Source organism: Leptonychotes weddellii, chromosome 16 (genome assembly GCF_054177405.1).
Source record: "Leptonychotes weddellii isolate Sample4059 chromosome 16, ASM5417740v2, whole genome shotgun sequence".
Lineage (NCBI taxonomy): Eukaryota > Metazoa > Chordata > Mammalia > Carnivora > Phocidae > Leptonychotes > Leptonychotes weddellii.
Genome location: NC_138384.1, coordinates 14,255,953 through 14,282,722, shown reverse-complemented (window position 1 = coordinate 14,282,722; position 26,770 = coordinate 14,255,953). Strand labels below are relative to the sequence as shown.

General features: G+C 40.1%; 1 long non-coding RNA gene across 1 annotated transcript in view; it reads left to right on the top strand.

The window, feature by feature from the left end:
• Window positions 1-26,770, top strand: part of LOC115944040 (uncharacterized) — an 892,253-nt gene that overhangs the window by 709,508 nt on the left and 155,975 nt on the right. The window contains exon 7 of the long non-coding RNA XR_014140819.1: window positions 14,029-14,297. This is a non-coding gene — a long non-coding RNA (uncharacterized LOC115944040). The remainder of the gene's footprint in view (window positions 1-14,028; window positions 14,298-26,770) is intronic.

Sequence of the window (26,770 nt, the reverse complement as noted above, 5' to 3'; positions counted from 1 at the left end):
GGATGACTAAGAACCTCAGAGGATTGAGGTGGCAAGAGGAGAGACAGAGTTTCTGGTCTCTGGTGAGACCTGTGGCTGTTGGTAGAGGGTTTGGCAGCCACTGCCAAAACCATGGCGAGGTGAGGAGGGGATCAGAACAGCCAGTACCCTGACCTGTGGGCCTTCCCATAGGTTAAACCCAACTGTGAGCTGCAGGACAAGCTAATGCAGGGGGTGAGTCTGTGGAGGTCAGTCTCCCAGGACACAGAGCAGGGTGGAGAGGGATGGAGGCGGGCAGGTGAGTCTGGGGCTGCAGCACACCCTTTACTTTTACAACACCCTCTCGACTCAGGCATCTATGATCTACCTGAAACACCATGTGCTGTTGCTCCCATTGCTGGCAGAAGCAGAGAGTGTGCCCTTCCACCGTGGTGGGGCTTCTGGCAGTAAGGAGAAGCTTTGCAGCTCCATCCCAATGCACAGTGGAGACAACAGCCTACAAGCCAGCTAAGGGTGACTTCATCTTGTGCCACCATAGGCAGGAGAACCCAAGAGCTATTTCTTTGAGTCTTTCGGTTTGCCAGTTTTTGGAGATTTAAAAAAAATAGAGTTCTGAATTAGGAGTCAGAAAACCTGGGCTTGTGTTCCAGTTGGCTGTGGGTAATCCGCTCAGGGTGTTTTCTCATCTGTGAAATGAGGAAATTGGGTTAAAAGCTGGCTTAAACTTCTGTTGGCTCCAGCATTTAGTAGGACTTTAAATCAAAACCAAAAGACAACTTAGGAGGAAGGATCCATGTATGCAGGGGAATATCTGAGCATCTTCGGACGTGAGGGTATGAAGAAGCAAGAGGCGGTTCTGAAATGCTCAGGCAAATGACCCAAGTCATTTGAACCTGTAGTTAAAGGTAGATCTGAAGACAAAGGAGATTTAGAAGGGCGGTCATGAAGTGCCTGTCTCTCTTGTCCAGCCGCAACACAAGTAGGGGATGTCTAGCCTACTTTGGCCCATCTCTTTACCTGGGATTCAGACTGAGAGGTGGTGCAGTGGTCAGCATGAGCCTGCAGAAAGAGGCGGCTGGGCTACACCCACCACTTTGTAAGAACAGTCCCCCAAAGCAGCTCCAGTGACCCATCCTAAGAGCAATCAAGATTCCTACATGGCACAGTTAATTGTTGACTATGATAACACATCTTGTTATCAGTTTTTCTTTAATGAATTCCCTAATAGATGTCATTAGGCATTAAGTGCTACATTACTTCCCCTCCAAAGAAATATTTAAGGAAACCACACACACACACACACACACACACACACACAAATTCTGCATTCTGAATCAGCCCCGAATGCCATCCTTAGCAATCACAAACCATGCTGTGGAATCATGTTCTTAGTGATGTGCTTGTGTTAGCTTCTTTGGTTTCTGAGAATATGTGTTTCTGAGGATTGAATTTGAAGCTACAAGTGGACGCTCATTCAAAAAAAGGGGGCAAAGACTTTGAATTCTAAGAAATTCACTGGATCTCATAGGAGACACAGAGTGACGATGAGAAATAGATAAACAATCTCAGTTTGTCAGCACCCTGCGTAGGGAATTAAACTCACAACTTCCATGTTAATGACACTTTCACGTTTAATTTCCTGTGTGCCACACTGAAAATGCATCCGCTGGAAGTGGAATTTCAGTCCACAGAGCTGTCTTATTAAGTGAGTGTGTGTGAGGTTATACCTGTCAAAACAAGATTCTGGAAGCTCATTTAGAACTATAATTTGGAGGGGGGTGGTATACAGAGAAGATTGTACCATGTAGGACTATCATTGTTTTCTCGATGTCATTATTGGTATTAGTAAGTGGTTACTTATTAGCACTAAGCATTAATTATTAATATTAATAAGAGCTGTATTGAGCACCAGTAACCTGCTGCCTGCTATGTCCAACATGGGCCATTCTAGATCATCAGCTTAGGGGATGACGTGCTAAACATGAAGGCAGATGTAGAGCAAGCAGCAAGGAGCAGAGCTGGAGTCCTGTCAGGGAGGGTCTTGTTACAGGGGCGAATCTCCTCTGGCCTCCAGACAGCCTTGCGTAAGTAGACAATGCATCAAAGCCCCCAGGAGGATAGCAAAAATGCACATTATCTGTAGGAGAAATGCAAGAGTCAAACTTGCTACTCAAAGTCAAGTGTACCCCCAAGATGGGCAGCATCAGCATCACCTGGGAACTTATTAAAATGGGGTCTCAGGCCTATCCTGGACCTTGTGAAGAAGAATATGCATTTTGCATAACCCCAAGGTGACCGATGAGCACCCTGGCTCTAGATTCTAGTGATTCCCTAACTTTACTGCATATCAGAATCCTACTTGGAGTTTTGAAACATCCCAGTGCCCAGGCTTTACCCCAGACTAACGAAATCAGAATCTTGGAGGTTGGGACTAGGCATGAGCATGTTGTCAAAAGCCCCAAGTGATTTCTGTGGGTTGTCAACTTTGAGAACTCTGATCAAGAAGACTGTGACAGTAGATTAACTTAAATTCTTCGAGAACCTTGAGAACTTACATTCTGATTCTTGGAATAGACCTGAGACTGCCGTATGCATGCAGGGGAGCTACACTAACCTGCATACCTCCTCCCCAGACCCTGCATGTCTGTGTCCATTCTTCCTGCCGAGGCCTCAACCACTCACAGATACTAGGCTGACTTTTCTTGGCCCCATGTTTTCCTGCTGTCTCCTTAAAGTCCACTCCTGGCTTTTGTTGCTTGTTTTCCCCTCCAGTTGAGATCACGTGTTTAGAACTCCTCTGCCTTCAGGCACCGTCTGTGCTTTTCAAGGGTTTAGTTATCCGATGGAGGTAGAGGGGCTGAGTGGTGGGAGAGACTGGGGAAACTTGCCCTGTGTTCCCATGCATGTTGTCAGTGGCCTCTAAAGATAAAGACCTCATTAGCCTTTTGCATTTAGGGAAGCCTCCATTTCTTATCTCCAACATGATGGTGGCAATACCCACCCCACACTTTGGTTATTCATTTCTAAAACATTTATTATGAAATTTCTTATTTCTTGCTCCTCCTCACCATATGATCCGGCCAGAAAGGACACCATTGTCACGGAGGTTAATGGGTAAGGTCAGAGCTGACCCCATGGGAAGACAGAGTCAGTAGAAAATTATAGATTTGTGTTTGGAGCTTTCTAGAGAGACATTCTCCCTGCCTTTGAGAGAGACAGCTGTCCCCGCAAATGCTTTCTCCCTTTTTTCATAGTAATATAACTTCTCTGGCTAAAATCAAAACACAAGAAACAACAAGTGTTGGTGAGGATGTGGAGGAAAAGGACCCCTTGTGCACTGTTGGTGGGAATGCACACTGGAGCAACACTCTGGAAAACAGTGTGGAGGTTCTCAAAAAATTAAAAATAGAACTACCCTAGGATCCAGTAATCACACGACTGGCTATTCACCCCCAAAGTACAAAAATACTACTTTGAAAAGATATATGCCCCCCTATGTTTATTGCAGTATTATTTACAATAGCCATATGATGGAAGCAGCCCACTGATGGGTGAATGGATAAAGATGATGTGGTATATACAAACAATGGAATCGTATTCAGTCAGAAAAAGACTGAAATCTTGCCATTTGAAACAACATGGATAGAGCTAGAGAGTATAATGCTAAGCAAAATAAGTCAACAGAAAAAGACAGATACCATATGATTTCATTCATGTGGAATTTAAGAAACAAAATGAATGAACAAAGGAAAGAGAGAGAAAGAGAAAGAGAAAACAAGAAATAGACTCTTAACTATAGAGAACAAACTGATGGTTACCAGAGGGGAGGTGAGAGGAGGGAATGGGTGAAATAGGTTAAGGGGATTAAAGAGTACACTTATCATGATGAGCACTGAGTAACATATAGAATTGTTGAATCACTATATTGTACACCTGAAACTAATATAACACCATATGTTGACTACACTGGAATTAAAATTAAAAACATAATAAAAATGAAAAAAATTATAAAAAAAGTAATATAATTTCTCTGTTGGGCACAATGCCGCTGAGAATTAGGACTATATTTCCAATCTCCCTTGCAGCTAAGTGTGAACATGTGACCAAGCTTGCATATCAATTTCCAGGAATCTTCCTTAAGAGATAGCTTGGACATGCTCTTGTGTTCCTTCTTTTTGTTCCTGCCATCATCTTGCTGCTTGGAGTATGGATGCAGCCACCTTGGACCTTGAAGAGGGGGACTATCTATATCTTAGGGGTTTTGGAGCAGCGAGCTGGAAAAGACAAGGTTCTTGAAATGTTTGAGGTGCAGAGTCATGGGCTCCTTGCATTTGGACTCTACGCATGCGATCGTGAAATGAACTTCCATCTTGTTTACTGCAGTTGTTTTCTTTTTTTTTTTTTCCTGCCTGATGTTTGCAACTGAATCTAATCCCAATTGATATACCACCTATAGTTTCTTCTCTACTGGCCAAAATTCCACTTCTTAAGATTTATTTCTTTGGATGTTAAAGACTTGTATCACTCATTGGGAAAGATCTAACAAAATACGGATTCCATAGCATGGGTTCATAGCTTCAGTCTTTACAAGCGACATTCTTAGCAGGTTGTCCGATGTCGGGAAAGTGTGTGGACAGCGCTGGGGGGCTGAAAGGCAAGGGGAGACAGTTGAAGAAAATCTACCCTTTCAATATTGTGCCAGCTTCCCTTGGGGACAGCTTGTCTTGAGACAGGAATTGATTATCTTGGATATTGTTACCTATTTTCGCCCAATTTTTTATTAATAAAATTGGCAAACACATAAAGTCGAAAAAACATTTCGTGAACGCCCATACACTCACCATCTATATTCACCTGTGAACATGGGAGCATACTTGTTTTATCTATTTGTCCCTTTGCCCATCCTTTAGTCCATCTTTTTTTTTTTTTTTCATTGCATTTCGAAGTAAGTTACATGGATCAGTACACTTTCTCTTGACTCTTTCCCTCTTCCTTAAATTTTGCTCATTTTTGTAGCTTTTTTGTTTCTGTTCAAGCCCATTTCCCTGCAGGGAAGGAGAGCAGGAGCTCCAGGGCCAAGAATTAGGACTTAGAGATCTGCAGAGATCTTTCTCTTGACTCTTTCAGACACCCGAAGTTATGGGGCAGTGAATGGAAGACAGAGATGTTGTCGTTCTGGAGATATCTTGCCTCCTCACTCTCTACTCTTAAATTTGCTCTAAGATTATTCTCTAGATTCCTTTGAGCCCTTTTTAGGTCTCCCTTCTTGCCTGACTCCCGCCATTTACTTCCATGGCTTTTTGAGGTACAAAGATCATTCCTCCTTAGCCAGAATCTTCTCCATTCTCTTCAACTAGATCTTCCTCCATAAGCTCTGCAGTGAGGCCTGCCTCGCTTTGTCCCCTTCTTAGAAGGGCATCGCCCAGCTGTTCTGTCCATGTCACTCTAGAAAATCAGTTCACCTCCCCTTGGCTCAAAGCTCAGGTTTTGCTCTGTGTTTCCTATCTTAGTGCTTCCTGTGGTTGCAACTCAGTCTTTTTTTAAAAGATTTATTTATTTATTTATTTATTTATTTGAGAGAGTGTGAACAGTGGGAGGGGCAGAGGGTGAGAAGAGAGAGAATCTCCAGCAGACTGCCCACTGAGTGTGGAGCCCGACCTCACAGCCCCCAGATCATGACCTGAGGCAAAACTGAGAGCTGGACGCTTCACCGACTGCGCCACCCAGGCGCCCCACAACTCAGTCTTCATTGGAGCCTCAGTCTCCTAATTGCCCTCTCTCTCACTCTCTGGAAACCCCAGAATATCAGACCTCCTGGAGCTGAAGAGGGAATGAAGAATTCAGGATTTGCTCTCAGAACTTTCTGGCAACAAGATAGGTACCTAGAGGGATTAGTTTGATTACAGTTGCCGCTGGTTGAGAACTCACAATGTGCCAAGCACTTTGCATGCATGCATATTACCTCATTTTATCCTTGCTGTAACACTTTAGGGTAGGTACTTTTATTTGTCTTCCTTTTATGGATGAAGAGGCACAGAGAAGTTAAGTAACTGGCCCATGTTTGCACAGCTAATGAAAATCTTCTAGTATGTTTGTATCAGGGAAGCTCAGGTTGGAAAGGATGATTTTTATGGGGAGTTTGGGTCTACTGCCTTGTAGGGCTACATTTATGTTTATATATATATATATTTTAAAGGTTGTATTTATTTATCTGAGAGAGAGAATGGGAGACAGACAGCATGAGAGGGGGAGGGTCAGAGGGAGAAGCAGACTCCCTGCTGAGCAGGGAGCCTGATGTGGGACTCGATCCCGGGACTCCAGAATCATGACCTGAACCGAAGGCAGTTGCTTAACCAACTGAGCCACCCAGGCTCCTCTATGTTTATATTTTCATCTTGCAGGGTTTTTGTTTGTTCCTCAAGGCAATGTTTTTCAAGCTAGAATCTTTGGACCCCAAAGGTTCATGAATATTCTTGTGTTTTACTACATTTTCTTTCCAAGGGCTGTGTGCATTCTTCCAGTTTGAGAAACACTGGCGTACAGGCTAGGGGGTGGTGTCTTCCTCCCAGTCCATCTTCTTCTTGTTGTCACAGCCCCCAGACTTACTCCAGGCCATGTCCTTAGCTCCTCTCCCTAAACTAGGTTTCACAGTCCATTTGGAATAATTTTCTTATCCATCTCATCTGCACATCAGGCTAGAAGTGGGGCGAAGAAAGGGGAGGAGGACTCAGAGAAGGGACAGGTTGTATTCCAGGTAGGAGGCAAGTCAAAGCAAAGGCCCAGAGGTGGGAATTTGCTGGAGCTATCTAGAATAGTAGGGAAGCTCATCACCCGTGGTTGCAGGGCTAAGGGTAATGGCTGGAGGAAGGTCTGCAGGCAGCTCATCTGTGGAGCCTTGAATGCCAAGTTATAAAGTCTGGACAGTGTGGTTGGCAGTGGGGAGCCAGAGAGAAACAGATGAGCAGGACCCTGCTCTGGTGCAGTCCCCACTGAAGCCTCCAAGGAGACAGGGGAACCTGGAGGAGACGGGCAAAATGGCTTCTCAGATGGGCGGAATAGAGGCGAGGAGTAGACAGGGTCATGCCGGCAGCCCCTGATCCAGCAGCCCTGAGCTGCACCTGCCTAGCCACCAAGGGGAGCCAGGCGGGAGAGGAGGCCCTCTCGTTCTGTCCCCCGACCTGTGGCAAGGAAAACCCGAGCCCTGAAGATCCTCGACTCTCAGACCGTAAATATAGTTGTTAGCTTCCTTCTTCTGAAAGAAAATTACTTAATTCTGCTTCCTGAGCTGCCCTTTGCTTCAGTGCAGCATAAGGCGAGAAGAGAGAAAATAACTATTAACCCGGAGAATTGAAATCATAGAACTGCAGTCAGTAGTTGTCTGCGTTTCTTGCAAGCGCTGGAACTCCGCACCGCTCTCGCGTGTACTGGGAGACCATGCACACACAGCTGGGTCCCCCGAGCTGGTGGCCACAGCAGCCCTCTCGCATGTTCCCATCCAGCCCCGCCTGCCCCTAGGAAGGCAAGAGCCCCCCACTCTGGCTCAGCCTCAGCAGCGCCCTGTATGTTCACCACCGGTATGTTCCCACCTCCCCAAGAACCTGAATAAAACCAACAGCACTGTGGAGGACACACCGGGACACACCGGGACACACCAGGACAGCGAACTTTCTCATGCGGACAAAGGAAAGACAAGGAGAGCGGGACCCAGAGGCAGGTCAGGGACTAAGTTAGTCCCCAAGCCCCTTAGCGTGACCAAGCCCCAGCACAGCTGTGACATTAGCAGCCGGCATTTGAGGCACAATAATAATTCTTCAGATCAAAGCAGCTCCGTCTTTAGACAATTATAGTAAAATTGAAGCTCTCCTCTAAAAGAAACACATGCTCTTGTTGTTTTTCGCGCCCCCCCCACCCCTCCTTATTTTATTCTTTATGAACAAATTGGTTTTCAGGGCTATAGAAAGAACCGATTGGAAGCTTAAATTCTCACTGTCTGCCCAGGGGTGGATTCGCAGGGGTGGACATGGAACATCTGAAAGCTGATTTTTTTTTTTCTCTTAAATTGATATCCAAGAATAAAAGAGAGAATGGTAGGAGAAGCTGATCAGGAATGAATAAAGTCTCCTTTTAAGCTGAAATAACCCCCTCCCCCCATCTTCCCTCCAGAAAAGCTGGACTGTAATTGCTTGCAATCACTCGGCACAAATTGTCTGCTCCTTTTGCTTTTTAATTTTGTATAATCTGGTCCATTTCGCTCTCTCTGCCTTTGAGCTTAACCTCTCTCTTTCTCTCTCTCTTCCTCTTATTCCTTCTCTCTTCCTCTCTCTCTTTAATTCTTCAGGGCTGTTCAAAAAATTAGTAATAATTCTCAATGATATTTGATGGCTTTTACCAAGCAAAGGCACTCAGGGAAAAAGAAAAAAAAATACACACACACACACGCCAGAATAGAATAGATCCGGGCTGCATCTGCCTACATGTTCATTTCTGCATCCAAAGTATTGTTTATTTTAGTGAATTAATACGGTTTTTTAAGGCAGGGTAGACATTTTAATTAAAAACTGGACTGACCCCAAAGTGGGCAAAGAAAAAGCTAGAACAAGAGAGGTGATTTCTCAGACTAACTGTGCAGGCTTATGTCAACTCGTCCCGATAGATCCCCACTTGTTCTCGCTCTAACGGGTGCGCATTCTGTTCAACGTTCTGCTGCATCCATCCTGCCGCCTCACCAACCAGTGCCTACCCCTCTTCTTCTGCCTGTGCTTTACTTATGTGGGGCCCAGTGAATCTGAAAGGAGATACATCACTTTGGTATTGCTTCCTTTCCAGCTCTACAGAAGCTGCTAGGGAGGTGGGGGGCCATTTAGATAGGGAAAATCCAGAGGGAAAATTCTCCATGAGCAGAGAAAAGAAGGAAAATAGAAAAAGCAGTGGGTATGAGGAGAAGGTAAACAAGATGAAAAGCGCAGGTTATTCCAGAAGCCAGGGATGTGACTAAGACTCAAATATATGCTTTCTATCAGCACCACATGCCCCGGTCTTCTGAAAGAGACATTATATGCCAAGAAAAGGAACTTCAGTTGAGTCACGTGGCGAAGAGTTTGATTTCTGTCCTGCTTCAGATCCTTACTGTGGGTTTGTTTACAGCTGACTTCTCTGTATTTCAGTTTCCTTTTCTGTAAAATTGGAATGACAATATAACCTTCCCTATGGGGTTGTTTACGTGAAACAACACATGTAAAGTGCATAGCAGGTACTTGGCATATTTTAAATGCTCAGGAGCTATTAACTGTTATTATCATTATTTCAGTTTAATATCAGATCACTTAAGATAGCAGAATTCAATCAAGGAAGTAGATAAGAGTATTAGGAAATAGAGACTTTATTATAGGCATTAGAAGTTGCACACTTGTGTAAGAAGCTGAGGAAGTAAGATCTGGAAGGAGAGTTAGAGGAACAGAGAAAAATTAGACCTGGTGGTTTCACTGCAGAATTCTACCAAGTGCTTAAGGAATTAACAGCAATTCTACATAACTTAATCCAGAAAGAAGAGAAAAAATACCTCCCAATTCATCTTGTGAAGTTAATAGTATCCTGATACCAACACCAGACTAAGCCAGTACAAAAAAAGGAAAACTATGGACCAATATACCTCATGAACATAGATGCAAAAATCTTTAACAAAATGTTAGCAAATACATTCCAGCAACATACAAAGAGAATTTTATACCATAACCAAACAGGGTTTATTCCAGGACTGCAAAGCTGTTAACATATTCAAAAATCAAACAATATAATCCACCATATTAACAGGCTAGAGAAAGATTGCATGATTGTATCAATTGATACAGAGAAAACATTTGACATAATGCAATACCGATTCATGATAAAAATTCTCAGAAGAATAGGAATAGAGAGGGACTTGCTCAACTTTATAAAGAGCATCTACAAAAACCCTACAGCAAACATTATACTTTTTTTTAAGTAAGCTCCACACCCAGCGTGGAGCCCAGTGAGGGACTTGAACTCATGACCCTGAAATTGAGACCAGAGCTGAGATCAAGAGTCAGACGTTTAACCAACTGAGCCACTCAGGCACCCTGCAAACATTATACTTAATGAAAAGACTGAATGCTTTCCCCCAAAGATCAGGAATAAGGCAAGGATGACTACTCTCACCATTCCTGTTCCACACAGTGCTGCAAGTTCTACTCAGTGCAATAAGGCCAACGGAGGAAATCAAAGGCACACAAATTGAAAAGGAAGAAATAAAATGATCTTCACTTGCATAACACATGATTGTCAACATAGAAAATCCTTAGGACTCTACAAAAATTAATAATAAAACCTTCATTCTAGAATGAATAGCAGGTTTGGTAAAGTCACAGAACAGAAGATGCACATACAAGAACCAACTATATTTCTATAGGCTAGCAATGAACACATGAAAATAAAAATTAAAAATACAATACTATTTATAATAGCTTAAAAAATGAAGACTTAGGTATAAATCTAACAAAACATGTATATTTTGTATGTTGAAAACTACAAATGCTGATAAGAGAAATCAAAGACCTAAATAAATGGAGAGAAGTACTATGTTCATGGTTTGGAATATTCAACATGGTAAAGATGTCAATTTTCCTTGAATTGGTATATACCTCAGTGTAATTCCTATAAAAATTCCAGCAAGATATTTTTGTGAATATGCACAAAATTATTCAAAAATGTATATGGAAATTCAAAGAAACTAGAATAGCTAAAACTGTTTTGAAAAAAGAATAAATATGTGGCAGGAAATCAATCTACCCAATATAAAGACTTCTTATCTGCCTACAGTAATCCATGCTGTGCAGTATCGTCACACACATCAGTAGAGAAGAATAGAGAACCCAGAAATAGACCCACACAAATATGCTGAAATGATTTTTGACAAAGATACAAAAGCAATTCAATGGAGGAAAGATGGCCTTGCAGCAAATGTTGCTAGTGCAATTGGACATCAATGGGCAAACAAAAATAAACTTCAACATAAGTTTACAAAATAAAAATTAATTCAAAGTGGATTGCAGAGTTAAATCTAAATCATAAAGTTATAAAAACTTTTAGAAAAAATAGGAAAAAGTCTTTAGGTTCTAGGGTTAGGAAAGATTTCTTAGTGTTGACAGCAAAAGCACAATCTATATAAGGAAAACTTGATAAATTGATTCAACAAAATTAAAAACTCTTGCAATGTGAAAGATCTTTTAGGATGAGATTATAAGCTACAGAATGGAAGAAAATATTTGCAAACCTCGTATCCAACAAAGGACTAGTTTCTAGACTATATAAAAACTTCTGAAACTCGACGGTAAGAAAAAGCAAACGATCCAATTAAAACGTGGCAAATGACGTGAAGAGTCATTTCACCAAAGATGATATACAAGTAGCAAATAAGCACATGGAAAGATGTTCAACATCATTAGCTGTTTGAAAAATACAAATTAAAACCACAATGAGATATCATTACACACCTATTAGATGGGATAAAATTTAAAAAAAATAGTGACAATACCAAATACTGGTAGGGATGCCGAGAAATCAAATCACTCCTACGTTGTTAGTGGGAAGGCAAAATGATACAACTGTTCTAGTGAAGAGTTTGGGAGTTTCTTAAATACTGAACATGTAACTATACAACCCAGCAGTTGTACTCCTGGACATTTACACCAGAGAAACGAAAAGCTATATACCCTGCAAGAGCCTGTTCATGAATGTTTATAACAACTTTATTTGTAATAACAAAAAGCTGGAGACAACCTAGATGTCTTTCAATGGCTGAGTGGTTTTTATCAAGAAGGAAAAACGTACAAAAGATTGGGGGATAAAGGTTGGGGCAAGAAACATGGAGAGGTGAACTACAGTAGGGAGAGGGAGGTGATGAGTATAAGGACAAAAAACAGAGTCAGAGAAGCTCAAAGCTCGGGTATAAGGATTTTACTTGGGTGTCTTAGGCAGCAGGTAAGCACTGTGGGGCTGAAAATTATGTTTAAAAGGAAGAGAGAAGAAGAAAGGGGGAATAATAAGAAAGAAAAGGAAGTTTGAAAGAGGGAAGGAGAGAGAGTTTTTTAAGGATAAATTTTTTAGTTGACTAAAGAGTGGACAGAAAAAGGAAAACCAACAGCTATTACCAAAGTAGGTTACTACTGGGGATGAGGGTTGTGATGATGTGGGCCAAAATGGTTCAGGTACCTTTCTGGGACACCAGCACATAGAACGTGACCAAAGGACTTTTCCAACAACTGAGCTCAAGCTCAGGTATTACCAGTCTTTAGAAAGAAGTGTCTTCTTCAGGTAGTGTCAGTCTTAGAAGCTGTAATGGAATGCAACTCCAACCAGGCTAACATGTCCTGAGCTAGGCTGTGTGCAAAGAACCTTCCATGCACTATCTCTTTTAGGCATCACCAGGAAGCAGGTATTACTCTCTCATTTTATAGGTGACTGAATGAGGTTCAGAGAGGTTATGTAGCTCCTGCAAGGTCATTCTGCTAATAAGGAGCAGATCCACATGGAAAGACACTTTCCAGCTTCCACAGTGCAATCAAAGCCAGGTGCTTCAGGGCTGCTACTGGTGGGAGCAACGTTCTATGAAAGGAAGGCCAGATCTCATGGCCTCCATATTTGATGACCCGAATTTATACTCCTGCTGGAGGTGTCTCATCATTACCTCTTGACCCACCAGGCTCGTTTCAAGGGAAATGCTACCCCATGGAAGAAAACTGTCGGTTTCCTCAATAAAAATCCTCCAACCATATTGGCTATGGGGGGTGGGGAAGGTACAGAAAAGGGAGAGAAGTGGGTCTTCCAGTCTACTCAAAAACACAAGCCACTCTCCATATGTGGTGGTCCCCCTTCATTTCTAACCCAAAGAAGTCAGTGGACTTCTTCCCTTCTGAATGTTATCTCTAGTGTGTCTGATCCTAGAGCCCAGGATCCTTACATTACACCATACTGAAAGGAACTTATGGGGCAACACTCTGACTGACCATTCAAGTACTTTAGCCTGAAAGGTGATTACAAAATTTGAGAGAGAGGTAGGCAGAGAATTATCAATACCTAAAGTGGGTGCATATGGTTTTCAGTAGTTGATGGTTAGTAGTTTTTTGTTAAATAAATAAATTATCAAATGCAGCTTGATTCCATCTTTCCATCCAGATAGAACATAGGATGACATCTGGATCCCATTCTCCAGGCCTTGGAGTAGCTCCTCATTCATTTCAAGGTTGTAATTTTCATTTTGATGTCAAGGCAACTACTTTTAGAACTGAAAGAGAAGAGATGAAAACTTGTGATTTTTGAGTGGCACCTGTTGTTTTTTTTTTTTTGCCATAGGCAGTTGGCTGTGGTCTTTTGTATCAGAACATATTGTCCTGTGTTTTCACAGTTTTTAGCAGTAAATGTTCTGTGTCAAGAAAGTAACATTTGCCCAAGAGATTCGATTGTTGTGGATATTTTCTAGAGGATATAGCCCAGGGACACTTTGGTTTGTGTTTATCTTTTTGCTTTGTGTAGTGTGGAAGGTGACCTCTGTAATGACATGGGCTTTCCTGTGTTGCAGAAGGAAGGAAGGGAGGGAGGGAGGGAGGGAGGGAGGAAGGGAAGGAAGAAGGAAGGAAGGGAGGAAGGAAGGAGGATGGAAGGGAGGAAGGGAAGGAAGAAGGAAGGAAGGAAGGAGGATGGGAGGAAGGAAAGAAGGAAGGAAGGAAGGAATCTTTTTAATTTGGAAATTGATCCCAGTCTCTAGCTACTTTAAGAACTTAACAAATTGAGGGGCGCCTGGGTGGCTCAGTCGTTAAGCGTCTGCCTTCGGCTCAGGTCATGATCTCAGGGTCCTGGGATCAAGCCCCACATCAGGCTCCCTGCTCCGCAGGAAGCCTGCTTCTCCCTCTCCCACTTCCCCTGCTTGTGTTCCCTCTCTCACTGTGTCTCTCTCTGTCAAGTAAATAAATAAAATCTTAAAAAAAAACCAAAAACTCAACAAATTGAGGAAGCTTTATTTTCTTCTCTTTCCAGGGACTTGAAAAGGGAAATGAGGAGCAATTCTAAAGTGTCCCTGTCTCATGACCCTGCCAGATTCTCAGGGAAATGAACATATGGGAGGCCACAGGATATCCTAGCAAAAGAGGCAGCAGGCTCCTGACTCTTGAGAAGAACTCTGTCCCCTCCTGCACGTCCCGCATTGATGGGAGGACTCTTCTAGCACCCTGATCTTTTCTGGACTGTTCAAAGTCAGCAAGTACGGTTTCCTAGACTGGAGAAGTCTGACTGGCAATTTTCCCCAGGTAAGTGATATTTCTGCTTCAGATTCTAAGAATTCTAAAGAATAAAAAAATAAACACTGCATTATTTGGGAAAGGGCACCCATTGCCCAGGTGCTAGGGCATGTACCACAAGTGGAAATAATGTTGGAAGCTCCTACCAACCTAGGTTAAAGGATCTCTCTAGTTGTGCCTCCTCACTCCTTCCCAAATCAAACATATTCCCTCTGTAAAAATAAATTGGTACCTGCTTCTTAACAAACAAACGCTTTGAGGGCAAAAAAAAAAAAAAAAGCAATATTAAAAAAAAAGGAGAAAATTACATGTGTATTTTCTCCTGACACAGTTTTAAAAGCTGTTTGTAGCTGATTTACAATGCTCGTAGTATTCAGCTTTTCATTTGAAATTCTAATAAGTGCTTTGAATGGGTTGGAGCTTGTTAGAAAGTAAAGGGAATGAAATGTCTTCATTGAATTGTGTGGTTTTACTGGCTTCCTCATGGATGTCCTAGTTCTCTCTTAACTATCACCTTTCTTTCCATGGAATGCTGTTGAGTTGATAGGACAACGAAAGCCAATATGGAGTCAGAGGATGACCATGTGGAACCATCATGTATGTTCCATTTTTGCAGTCCTCTGGGTCTGTATGTCCACCCCTTGGTCTGCATATTCCTATGCTGTGTAAGTGAATTAGAAGAATTATTTTTTCCATCCTCCCCAAGAAATTCTCCCCTAAAAATACAAATATAAGGTCTCTGGGAAGCATTTGGGCATCTCAGATCAAAGGAGCTATTTTTATGGACTAAATGTGTTCACCTTTGTTGTAAAAGCAAGTGTTGGCTGATGTGAAAATCAGACCTTAGCAGATCTTGGTTCCTATCAATAGGCCATGCTGTAATTCTCCAAGCTGCCCCATCTGTGATGGGCACCAGACAAAGCCATAATGATTTCTAAAAGGCAGTCAAGTCAGAATTTGTTAACGATATGCTTCCATTTCTAAATCATTTAAACAATAAGTAGCATGTTCTTGGCATCAAAGTTCTAATTCTCATTTGGTCTGACCTTGGCAAAGATAAATCAAGGCCCAGGTTAGTTTGCTATAGGAGTTTTTTTTACTGCTTTATGTTCTAATATTCCCGCTTTCCCAACACTGTTATTATAAATGATGGAAAAATCTTGAATATTTGCATAACATTATAGAAGATTTGTGACTGAAAGGATGGGATGTTACTTACGCAAACTGTATATATCTTTTCCTGTGTGTGTGTAGTCACTTCTCACTCCTCTTCCTTAGCCACACAACCTCTTTCTGGGGGATGACTTTCTAACTTGGAAAAAGAAATAGGAATTATGAAGGGTTTGAGTAGGTTGAGGTATGAATAGAAGGTGAAGAAATTGAGAACATGTGGTTTGGCTCTTCTGAGAAATTTGGCTGTGTGAGTAAGGTGAAAGACCCTTGGTATTTCCTAACTAACCTGAGTAAAATTTCTGGAGAAATGGCTGTATTTGGTAGGTCTAATGGTCTCAACACATGTGAAATCCTCATAAGATATTCCCTTGGGATTGTCATCAGACTAGTTTTATTGTCTGCTGTTTGCTTCAAAGAACACACCATCTTTATATCATCTGTAAAACAGTTTCTGGTTGTTTAGGGTGGTCTGGATTTTTTTCTCTAGAGTAAAAGTAACAGGGATCTGAGATGGCGCCAAAGGCATGGTTGCATATTAAAGCCTCTTAGGATTTTCCAGGTATCTTTTGTTGCCTTACAAACCACCCCAAAAAGCAGAGGTGGTAAACGGCAATGAGTTTATGACTCCCATGGATTCTGTGGGTCACGAATTCAGATAAGGTGCAGTGGGGATGCTGCTGTCTCTGCTCCACAGTGTTTCAGGCTCAGGGCTGGTTAAATAAGAAGAGATTCTTGGCTATGTTGGATTCAGTGGCTGTGTCTTCATGTGACCATATTTCTGGCATCTGAGGAGATTGGAAAAATGTTTTACGTACCTAGGATTTCCTGTGTGAATTAGACTCTTTGGTGTCTTTCTGCCAGCCAGAAGAGTTCATTATATTTTTAATGTGATTAAAAAATTTAAATAAAATACTGATTTTTATATATAGATGTTGATGAAAGATGTATTTTTAAAGCAGTAAATTAAAATCTCATTAATATTTCAGTGAGAATAGTTTGTGCTTATCTGTTTCATTTCTATTTTTGACCTATGGCTTAGAGTTCACAGCATGAAGGAGATGGTGAAATCTGTTCACCATAAAATGTTAATCATAAGTAAATTACAGCACAAACGTTCAATCAGCCACATTAATTCTATATAAAGTGAATTATTGTAGCAGAAAATTTTGAAATGTGACTGAATTTTGTAATCTTCAGTTTCCTTTTTCTACCTTTTACGCCAACTCTGATTCCCATGTGTTTATCCCAGAAACTCTGAACTCTTTGTGTAGAGTTGAGCTCATTCTACTCACTGTGCTTTGAAAGTTAAATACAGTGTGCACCCCCCCCCATCTCTCCAAATGATTCTGATTTGTACATAACTCTGTTTGCCCATGGCAACTTAAATGAAAGCTTTGATATTTTTCAAGCAGAGTTTGGCTTTTAAATGAAGGTGTTGGGTTTGTCATATGAAAGAGTTCTCTCCTAAAATATGATCAAAATATCCTCACATATGTCATATATATAAAATTGTCATTTTTCTCTTGGATTTAGATCTGTTTTAAAGTTGTAAACTTTTTTTAAAAAATTGCTTTTATAGCCAAAACCCATTGGATCTTCCACCTGGGATCATCTTAGTCACAGAAAAATACTAAGGGAATCAAAAATCTTAACCAAAGAGCAATAATAATTTAGAGAATGCTTAAAACATCCAGACTGCATATTGCAGCTAAGCTAATTGTTCATTAGAACAAAAATACATGAATGGAGCACTGGGTGTTATACGCAAACAATGAATCATGGAACACTACATCAAAAACTAATGATGTAATGTATGGTGATTAACGTAATAAAATAAAATTTAAAAAAAAGAACAAAAATACAGATGCTTCCTCAAATAAGAATGCCTCAATATGTTCATTTTGTAATCAGAAATAGAGAAGCTACTCATTATTAATAGGATATTTAATGCAGTGACTAGATGCTGTTAGGTACTGTATTCAAAAGCAGACACAGATTTTACAAAATACAAGGGGGGTTATGTTTTTATTATTTGGTACAACTAACAGTCAACTGAGTTTAAATAAGTAGCCTAAAGGAATTGCGTGGTAGGGGTTTTCAACTCCTAGTTGTCTTCAGGTCTAAAGTATTTTGTGATGGGTGTGGTGTGCCTCCTTCCACTTATCAAGGTCTAGTGTATCCTAGTGGATCTAGAATGTTTATGTTGAAAATTTGGATCGTATTCTGGAGGATCCATTTCAGATCCCTAAGACAGAAGTTGCTACCTCTCTCCTGGTCTCATCTCCCCCACCCCCCACCGTGCGAACATTGTTACTCGGGTATCTACTCTGTGACCTCAAGAGAACTCCGTGACTTAGGGGAGCATAAAGAATGGCACATGTATTGTTACCTACCAATGTCTGGCTTCTGTCTGAGAATCAGTGTCCCCATTAGTTGTAGGAGGTAGTCTTTGTTCCCTCAAATAAACCATTCCATTTAACACTCATTAACTCAACAGAAGGCTGAAGCATCCAAGAAAAATGGAAATGCTCTACAGACTGGATTAATAAAGGAAGATGCAGAAATGGGAATCATAGTACTACTAAGAGAAAAAGGCTCCCACTATAAAAGGGATGAGGGAAAGAATTTCCAATTTGCTAATGGAAGAAGCTGTTAATCTGCAAATGTATGCAGGCATTGGTGAGTCCGCCTTTGACATGCTCAGGAAACCTTGAGGATTAAAATATCTGAGAGAGTCAGAATTAGGGATCTGGTAAACCATTAAGAGAAAAGGAGCATCCACTTCCTAAGAGGCTAGATTTCCTAAATAAAATAGCAGAATAAACAATGTAGTAAAGTTGAAATGACAGCTACTTTAATTTGAAACCATAGGGAAAAATACAAAAAAAAATAAAAATGATGTGATGCTTCTATTATAATTTTCTCCCCCTTTCTTTATGCCCCAATTTCCCAATCTGAGCTCCTAGTATCTTCCAGCGTCTACTTTCCTTTTCTGCCATGTACAAAATCATAAATACATTGATAACAAGGTGATAGAAGCCTGTATTTTTCTTTTATAGAGTAATGACTACTATTTTTGCAAAAATTGTATATGTTCACATTATAAAATTAAAAATAGTAAAGTACAAAAAAGAAAGCAGAATTTCACAAAAAATCTCACCACTTAAAACCAGTCATCTTTCTTACCTGGTGAACATTTCCCCAAGAATTTGTTTACCATGTACATAGAAAAAAGAAAAGCGAGAGAGACAGAGACCGTGAAAGGCTCAGAGGCTGAGAAAAAACTGAGATTTTTAAAGAGGCATTGTGTATGAAAAAAATAACAACTACTAAGTGTAATGGTACCAAATTATTTTTGGGGGTACTAAATTATTATATCAAAATTTAACAGAAAAAGTTTAAAGGTGAAACTGAAGGAATTTTGGATCCTTAGTGGGGGAGGATATTTTTCATTAGAATATACTTCTTAATTGATCTATGATTAAGAAAAAAGATTAGGAAAAAGCTTTGTCTACATTCCTTATTCTTTTTTCATGTTTCAGTATTATATAATAGTGGTTGACTCCCCGCTTAATAGATGAGAAAAATAGCACACAACCACCCAATTTCCTTCCTGTTTCCTGGTATTTACTGGTTACTGCTTTACTTTGTCATAGTGGTGACATTTTGTCATCTTGTTCTGAACCATGAATAACACTTTAATTTTGTCATATTTTTATACATCTGTATTCAAATAACAATTCAATGCTCAATTCAAGTTTTTAGATCTGTGTTCTTACATTATTAAATTCTATTTCTATTTTTAGTTGGAGGAACTTTATCTTTAAGTAGACTTTTAGAAGATATTTAAATGCCACATTTTAAGTTCTTGCATGCTTGAGAATGTTTCTTGCCTTTATATTCAAGGTGTAGTATGAAGGCATAGGAAGTAAAATAAAAATGAATAAATGAATAATTAAAAGGACACTTCAGCTGGTGATAAAATTTTCAGATCATGCTTTCTTTCCTCAGAACTTTGTAGGCCTTTGTTCATTGTCTTCTGGCACTGGGTACTGTCCTTTAATCACAAAATTGTCATTCATATATTGTTTGATTGGTATATAGACTCATGGATTCCATATTCTGAGTTCCTTCATATTTGAGAATATCTCAATGTTGTGTTTGTATGTGAACATCAGCTTGAATGGCTATGATATTCTACAGAGCATACTTTTATCCTTTAGCATCTTGTAAATATTGCTTCCTTGTCTCCTGCAGTTAATGCTATGGAGAAGACTGAGGCTCATCTAATTTTTCTGTTTATAGAGAACTTGATTTTTCTACCTGAATAACTAAAAAGTTTTTCTCTTTATCCTTTAAACTCAGCAACTAAACCAGAATATGTCTAGCATCAACTAATTAGTGTCAGTTTTTCTTAGAATATACTGTGTCCTGGGGCGCCTGGGTGGCTCAGTCGTTAAGTGTCTGCCTTCGGCTCAGGTCCTGTCCTGGGACTGAGCCCCGCATGGCGCTCTCTGCTCCGCGGGAAGCCTGTTTCTCTCTTTCCTACTCCCCCTGCTTGTGTTCCCTCTCTCGCTGTGTCTCTCTCTGTCAAATAAATAAATAAAATCTTTAAAAATATATATATACTGTGTCCTTAGATTGATAGATCTATTTCTTCCTTTTTTAAGGTACTTTTCCCCCCTGATATATCTGATATTTTTATACCATCTGTTGTATTCTCTGCACCAGGGCCATTGATGATTTTTTCTTTTTCTCTTTTCCTTTTCATTTACTAAGATTATCTCAAGCCTTTCCCCTATGCCATGAATTCTATTTTCGATCATGTTATTATATTCTACTTATGCTCATTTATTTATTCATTATATAATGATGTTTTGATCCTCTGTTTGTCTCTAAAGCTCCACAATCTCTTTTTCTTATATCCTTTTGCTACTTTAATAGCCTACCATTTAGTGACTATTTTAGTAAATTTGTGACATATTAAACTATTCTACAGCATGTAGTACTCAAAAAGAAATTTTGTTTTTCCTTGGGTTGTATTTTCTTCCAGATGAGTATTCCATCTCTCTTTTGCATGTCTTACTTACTTTTTAATGTTCTTCAACATGTAGTCCTTTGAGATCCTGGCTTAATGTGGAGAGGTCTCTTACTAGATTCATTACCCTGGATGGACAGTGGGCATACTGATACCTCTCCCACCTCACATATAGCAAAGCTGTCAAAACCAAAATCCAAATTCATGAATTTGGCAAATATCCTCACTCACTTTAGCCAGTGGGCTAAAGAGGGGCTCTTGCACTCCATATTCCTTTCAGAGTTCTGGAAGTCTCTTTAGTTTGATCAGATCCTTGATGTCTCATCAGTTCTTCAATGCTTTTAAGATGTTTTAGTGTTTTATCCTGTATATGAAGTTGATTTCAGCAGGTCTAGTCTAAAAGAATTAGTTTGTCATTATTGAAAATGGAAGTCCTTTCATGTTTTTTTTTAAATTATTCATTCATTCATTTATTCATTCATCTATTCTAGCTTAATATGTGAAGCCATATGGATGTCTTCTTTTTGCACGGACAGATGTTGGATAAATCTTATTGACCCCTTCCTATTTTATCTGAGGCCTGTTTTTTCTCCTACTAACAGCTTAATGTTCTATCCTGTTGTCTATATCCAAAGTACTTTGAAGGAGGGATTATTCTGATGGACTTTCTCTCAGAGAATCAAGGACTTAGCTCTTCACCTGAGATTTTGTTAAATGTCCCTCATCAGAGTTCACTTGACCAAGTTGGGAATATATCTTATTATCTTGAAGCCCTCTCTCTAAAATATTGAGCCTGGCAGTTTTTCCTGCCTCAAATAAGACTGAAGTCTTATAGTGATAGGGCTTCTATTCTCGAAATTACTTTCCTGACTCAACCCAAGATGCCTAAGCACACCTTTTGTTTGTTTCCAAACTGTGAGGTATTCAGGGAAAATTCTAAACATTTTCTTTACTTCTTTCTGCTCATTCTGATGTTCAGGGTCTAGTTGAAAGTAGCATTGAGGTACATCAAAATACATTTCCTCCTCTTCTCAAATGATATTTTTTGAAGTTTATAGCTTGAGGTTATACCGTTTCCTTTGTTTGACTATCCCTGGTGAGCATTTTGCTGGTTTTCACTACTTTTTGCTCCTTTGGGTAGATATTGGAGCAGGGAGATTCTGTGTTCCAAATTCACTCCACCATCTACCCCCTCACACGCAAATCTAAGAGTCTTCATTTAAGAGAAGACCTCTTAGCAATATTGATGCTATCCCAAATGAATGACCACATTGTCTATATTTGGGTCCTCTCAGAAATAGACCCTGAGATATGTATCCAAGTAAAAGTAATTTATCTGTGGGTGATCCCAGGAACTAGAAAAAGTGTGGGGGAAACAAAGTAGGGAAGGGAAGGTGCTAAGAAAGAGTATATTAGCAAGCAAGTTGGCATTGTGGGCAACAGGAGCTTGATTTAAATAGCAAAATTCAGGGAAGAATGGAGAACACACACTTCACTGTTATCCCACCTAAGGGAAAAGGGAGCTGGTGTATTTATACACTAACTCCTGTTATTTATTGGTTGCTCCCAGGGGTGGTAATTTCCTTTCAGAGTTCTACCTACCATATGTATGAGCAGTATGGCAGACTGAGATGGCCAAAGAAAGAGCTCAATGAGATCGTCTCTGGAAGTTGAAAGTTGGGCTCTCATGCCCTGAAATGGTAAAATTCAAGGGAAGATAGGTAGGGCATACTGTGTGACTGTGAATTTTAGGCACCTTGACACTTGGGTAGAGCGAGCCTGGGAAGAAAAGAGATCATCCCAAGGCTGCTCAGTGGTACCCCTTGGGTGGTTTCCTACTTAATACCAAGTGTAGATCTTAGGCAATGGTCCCTTCTAGTTTATATAGTTATACCATCTCTTTAAATTCAGTGGATGCACTTATAGAAAAAATAAGGGGAAAAATCTTGGGAGTCTTAAAAAGGGGGAAGGGGCAGTTGTTTTAGTTAATAAAGCTGGAAAAAACATGGATACTTTCTAGAATTATATATATAATGACATATGTTGAGATACACAGAATTCTCTCCATTGTATATATGAAAATATTTTTATAAGAGGTGAGTATAGGTGGAGTGATACACACAAAATAAATATATGATGCAATATGTTGTATGGGTGCTATATGGACACTGTAATTGAGAACAGTAAGCATGTTGCTGAATTATATTCCCATCTGTTCTGATCTGACATACAAGGAAGGGATCACATAGTTCTTATGGAGGCTACCACATAAATACACTCACCCACAATCCTACTTTCAAATAAGCCCTCTTAAAAAGGTATACTGATTTGAGTTTTAGAAGGGACACTGCTTTTGACTGTTATACATGTCATATTTCAGAATGGAGTCCCACAAATCCATTCCTTTCCCTCTGTGTGAACTATCTAACCTAGGGGCTAAAAAGTGGTCAGTTACATTACACCTGAGAGGAAAAAACTAAAAAAGATATTCAAACTTAATGATTAAGTTAGAAAATGATCATGTTAAGTATAACAAGTTGGGGAATTCTAGTTAGCTCTTTTGCATATAAAGTGTATATACAGAATATTATACTTTGAAAGGTAGGTGTATTTCAGAAGTCCCACAAAGGGATTAAAATTGTGTATATATTGATATGGTAAAAAATACCAACTTACTTCCTTCATGGTACTTGACAAAATGATCCACACTAGAAATCCTTATTTAAAAAAATGTTTTACTGTTCTGTGTATGTTTTACTGAAGAAAAGCTAAATCTAGGATGTCAGGTGGGAAAGGGGAGAATGTTTTGATATTTATTTATATTATTATATATATTACTATGTATAATATTATGTAATTATTATATATTGTTATATTTGTTTGTCTTGTAAAATAAGAGAAAGCCAAGGAGTAACTTAAGTACTCACTATATTTTCTGTGGGTATTTCTGAGTAATGATTCTCCATATACATAGAGGGAGGAGGAGAAAGAAGGAGGTTGGGACTAGGGTACCTGGAAAGGAAGACTAGCAGGGAATGTGAAAGAGAATGAACTCACCAAAGTCATGAAGCCTTGAAATTGGCTTTGGCCAATTAGGAAAGGGTATGTATAAAAATAATACTGTGGATTGACATTATAATTATTATACCCTGTATTTATATAGCATTCTGTCTCTCTCTCTCTGTCTCTCTCGGGGGTTCGTAGTCATTTGCAAGCAGTGGGCCTTTGGCTTCCATTAGCAAGAGATTTGGGTCAGACATAAGAAACAACTTTTTGGTAAGCAGAGTAGATAAATCAACACAGCAGATCTCTAAAGGATTTTGTGGAGAGCCCACTTCTGAAGTGTTTTAGGGAAGAAACGACCATCTTTTATGAAAGGCTTATGTGAAAGGGCTAGGCCAGAATTTGAACATTATTATAATGCCTAGAAGCTCTGATTATTCTGCGAAGGGGGATTATCTCTTGTTTTAGGAAAATGTATCTTCAGAAGCACATCTCAGTAACTTCCATCCACAAAACCATCTGCTTCACCAAACTCCTTAGTCTCCAGATCTTTACAGTTATGTCACTGAACATTTGGGCTGTCCATATGTTTGCAGATCTGTTTCTTCCACTCTCTTTTTTTTTTTTTTTTAAGATTTTATTTATTTATTTGAGAGAGAGAGAGAATGAGAGAGAGCACATGAGAGGGGGGAGGGTCAGAGGGAGAAGCAGGCTCCTCGCTGAGCAGGGAGCCCGATGCGGGACTCGATCCAGAGACTCCAGGATCATGACCTGAGCCGAAGGCAGTCGCTTAACCAACTGAGCCACCCAGGCGCCCTGTTTCTTCCACTCTCTACGTGTTGCTGTCGCATGAGCTCTAAATCCATCTATGAATTTCCATGTTGTTATGGGCTAACTTGTGCCCCCTCTCTCCCTACCCCCAAATTCACCTGTTGAAGTCCTACTCCCTAGTAATTCAGAAGGTGACTGTATTTGGAGATAAGGTTTTACAGTGATAATTAAGTGAAAATGAAGGGGGCTTTAATCCAAGATGGATTAAAGTGTGTGGCAGTGTGGACACAGAGGTGTACAGAGTGAAGGTGATGTGAAGGGGGGAGATGGTCATCTATAAGGCGAGGAGAGAGGCCTCAGGAGAAACTTGGTTACTTGATCTTGGACTTCCTGCTGACTCCTTGATCTTGGACTTCTGGCTGCCAGAACTATGAGATAATAAATTTCCCTTGTTCTGTGCTACAGCAACCCTAGCAAACTCACATGGATGCCCTTCCCCTTTTATCACGTCTTCCTTCCCTTTGCTTTCCCTTGGATGACCAGTTAGGCTCACATTTCTCTAACATTTCTTTTTCTTCTAGCCATCCTTAAAACATACCCCACCCTCCCTTCGTTAGATTCCCATCCCGTATCTTCCATCAGAGCTGTCATTTCCTTGCTGCCCTACCCAGGCCCCCATCGAAGAGGAGAGAAAACAGTGTGAATCCCAAGACTCTGCCTGCTGAGCAAGTTTTCATGCACACACATGTTGTCTTCCATCCTTTCCGTTTTAGAAAAGGTGCACATTTTCGAGTAACTTCGGCATCTGTGTTTGGCACACTGCAGTTTACAAAGCATTTTTGCAGATGTAACTTTGTGCAATCCTTCCCGCATTTCAAGGCCGTGGTTTTTCAAGACGCTGAAATTCAGAGAGGTTAAGTAACTTGATCAAAATTACACAGCTGGCAAATGGTAGAGCTGGAATTTGAACCAAGGTGGAAATAAGTATTGTCATTGATTCCCAGTGCAGGATAGTCAGAGAGCTGTTTCATGGTGTGACTGCTTTTTCTCTCCTCTGAAGTGGCCATTCTTGAGCTTTGTCTTGGTACGTACGCATCATTACTTCTGGCCACGTGTCTGCTCCAGAATCATTATTACCCCAAATAAATTGGAAACTCTGGGGAGGCAGGTTCTGGGCTATGCTTTCTGTTTAGTTATAGTGTTTGGGGAACATTTGTTGATTGATTGGTTAAAGGGACTTTTTTTTTTGCCAGAGAATTTGGCACATTTGGCATTCGGTTTTCCGAAGATATATGCAAAAGTGACAGGGATCTCACAATATTGATCTGGTCATTGTAGATGAAGATTAGGAAAGGGTATGTATAAAAATAATACTGTGGATTGACATTATAATTATTATACCCTGTATTTATATAGCGTTCTGTCTCTGTCTCTCTCTCTCTGTCTCTCTCAGGGGTTCGTAGTCATTTGCAAGCAGTGGGCCTTATCCTGCTGCTAAATAGAAAATAAATTGCTTATCTCTTGGAAGAGAATTAACTCTTTCAGGGCACTGGGGTACCATTTAGTAAATTAGTAATCCTCTAAATGGCACTCTAGACACGTAAGATCCCCCATATAAACTGGAAAATGAACGTGTTCCCAGTGCTTAAAAGAAATCAGGGCATGCCTAACAGAAATCAGACAGCAAGCTTAAAATATATGTAATGTACTTATCTCTTTCCTCTAATAACTTTGTGTTCATTCTCATGGAAATCTGTTTGTGACTAAAGATGAATCTATTTGCTAAAAGCTGGCACTTCTGATCTTTTAATCTACTAATATGAGAGCAATAAAGGGGAAGAGGGCAGATGATAGGAAAAGTAGAGTAGTGGTGTTTATATGCATGGGATCAGTGATGATTTGTTCAGCTACACATATTTTGAGAAACTGATGAATTAAAAAAAAAACCAAAAAACATTTTAAAGGCTGGTCTTGGTAGTTCCTTAGGTCCTGAAAATGTTTACTACCAGAATAGTAGTGAGTTGGAATTAGCCCCATGGATCTCCTTGGAGCCATCTAAGCTAGGTAGGGGCCCAACCATGAATCAACAGTCGCTTTAGAAATTCACCTCTCAAGCAGTCAGAAATGAAGTTTCGGAAATAAACACAAACTCATAGATGCTGGAGATTTTCCATGGCTGGCACAGAGAGATGGGAATGGTGAATTGGTACTGGACTGGACCATTTTTAAAAAAGCAGATCAACTGCAGGCTTTCTCTCGTTCTCTCTCTCTCTAACATCCCCCACCCGCTGCCTTTAAGACATTACTTCCAAAATTATGATCTGACCACTTCATCTCATTTAACATTTTTGGAGCTCACTCGTTGACTCAAATGCCTCTTGGACGCACTTGCTCGTTGCGATGTTGCTACACTGAATTCAGATTGTAATTCAGTAACACATTATTGATTGTTGAGACTTTTGGTTTATGTGCAATGAGATAGAATTTGGGAACTGGT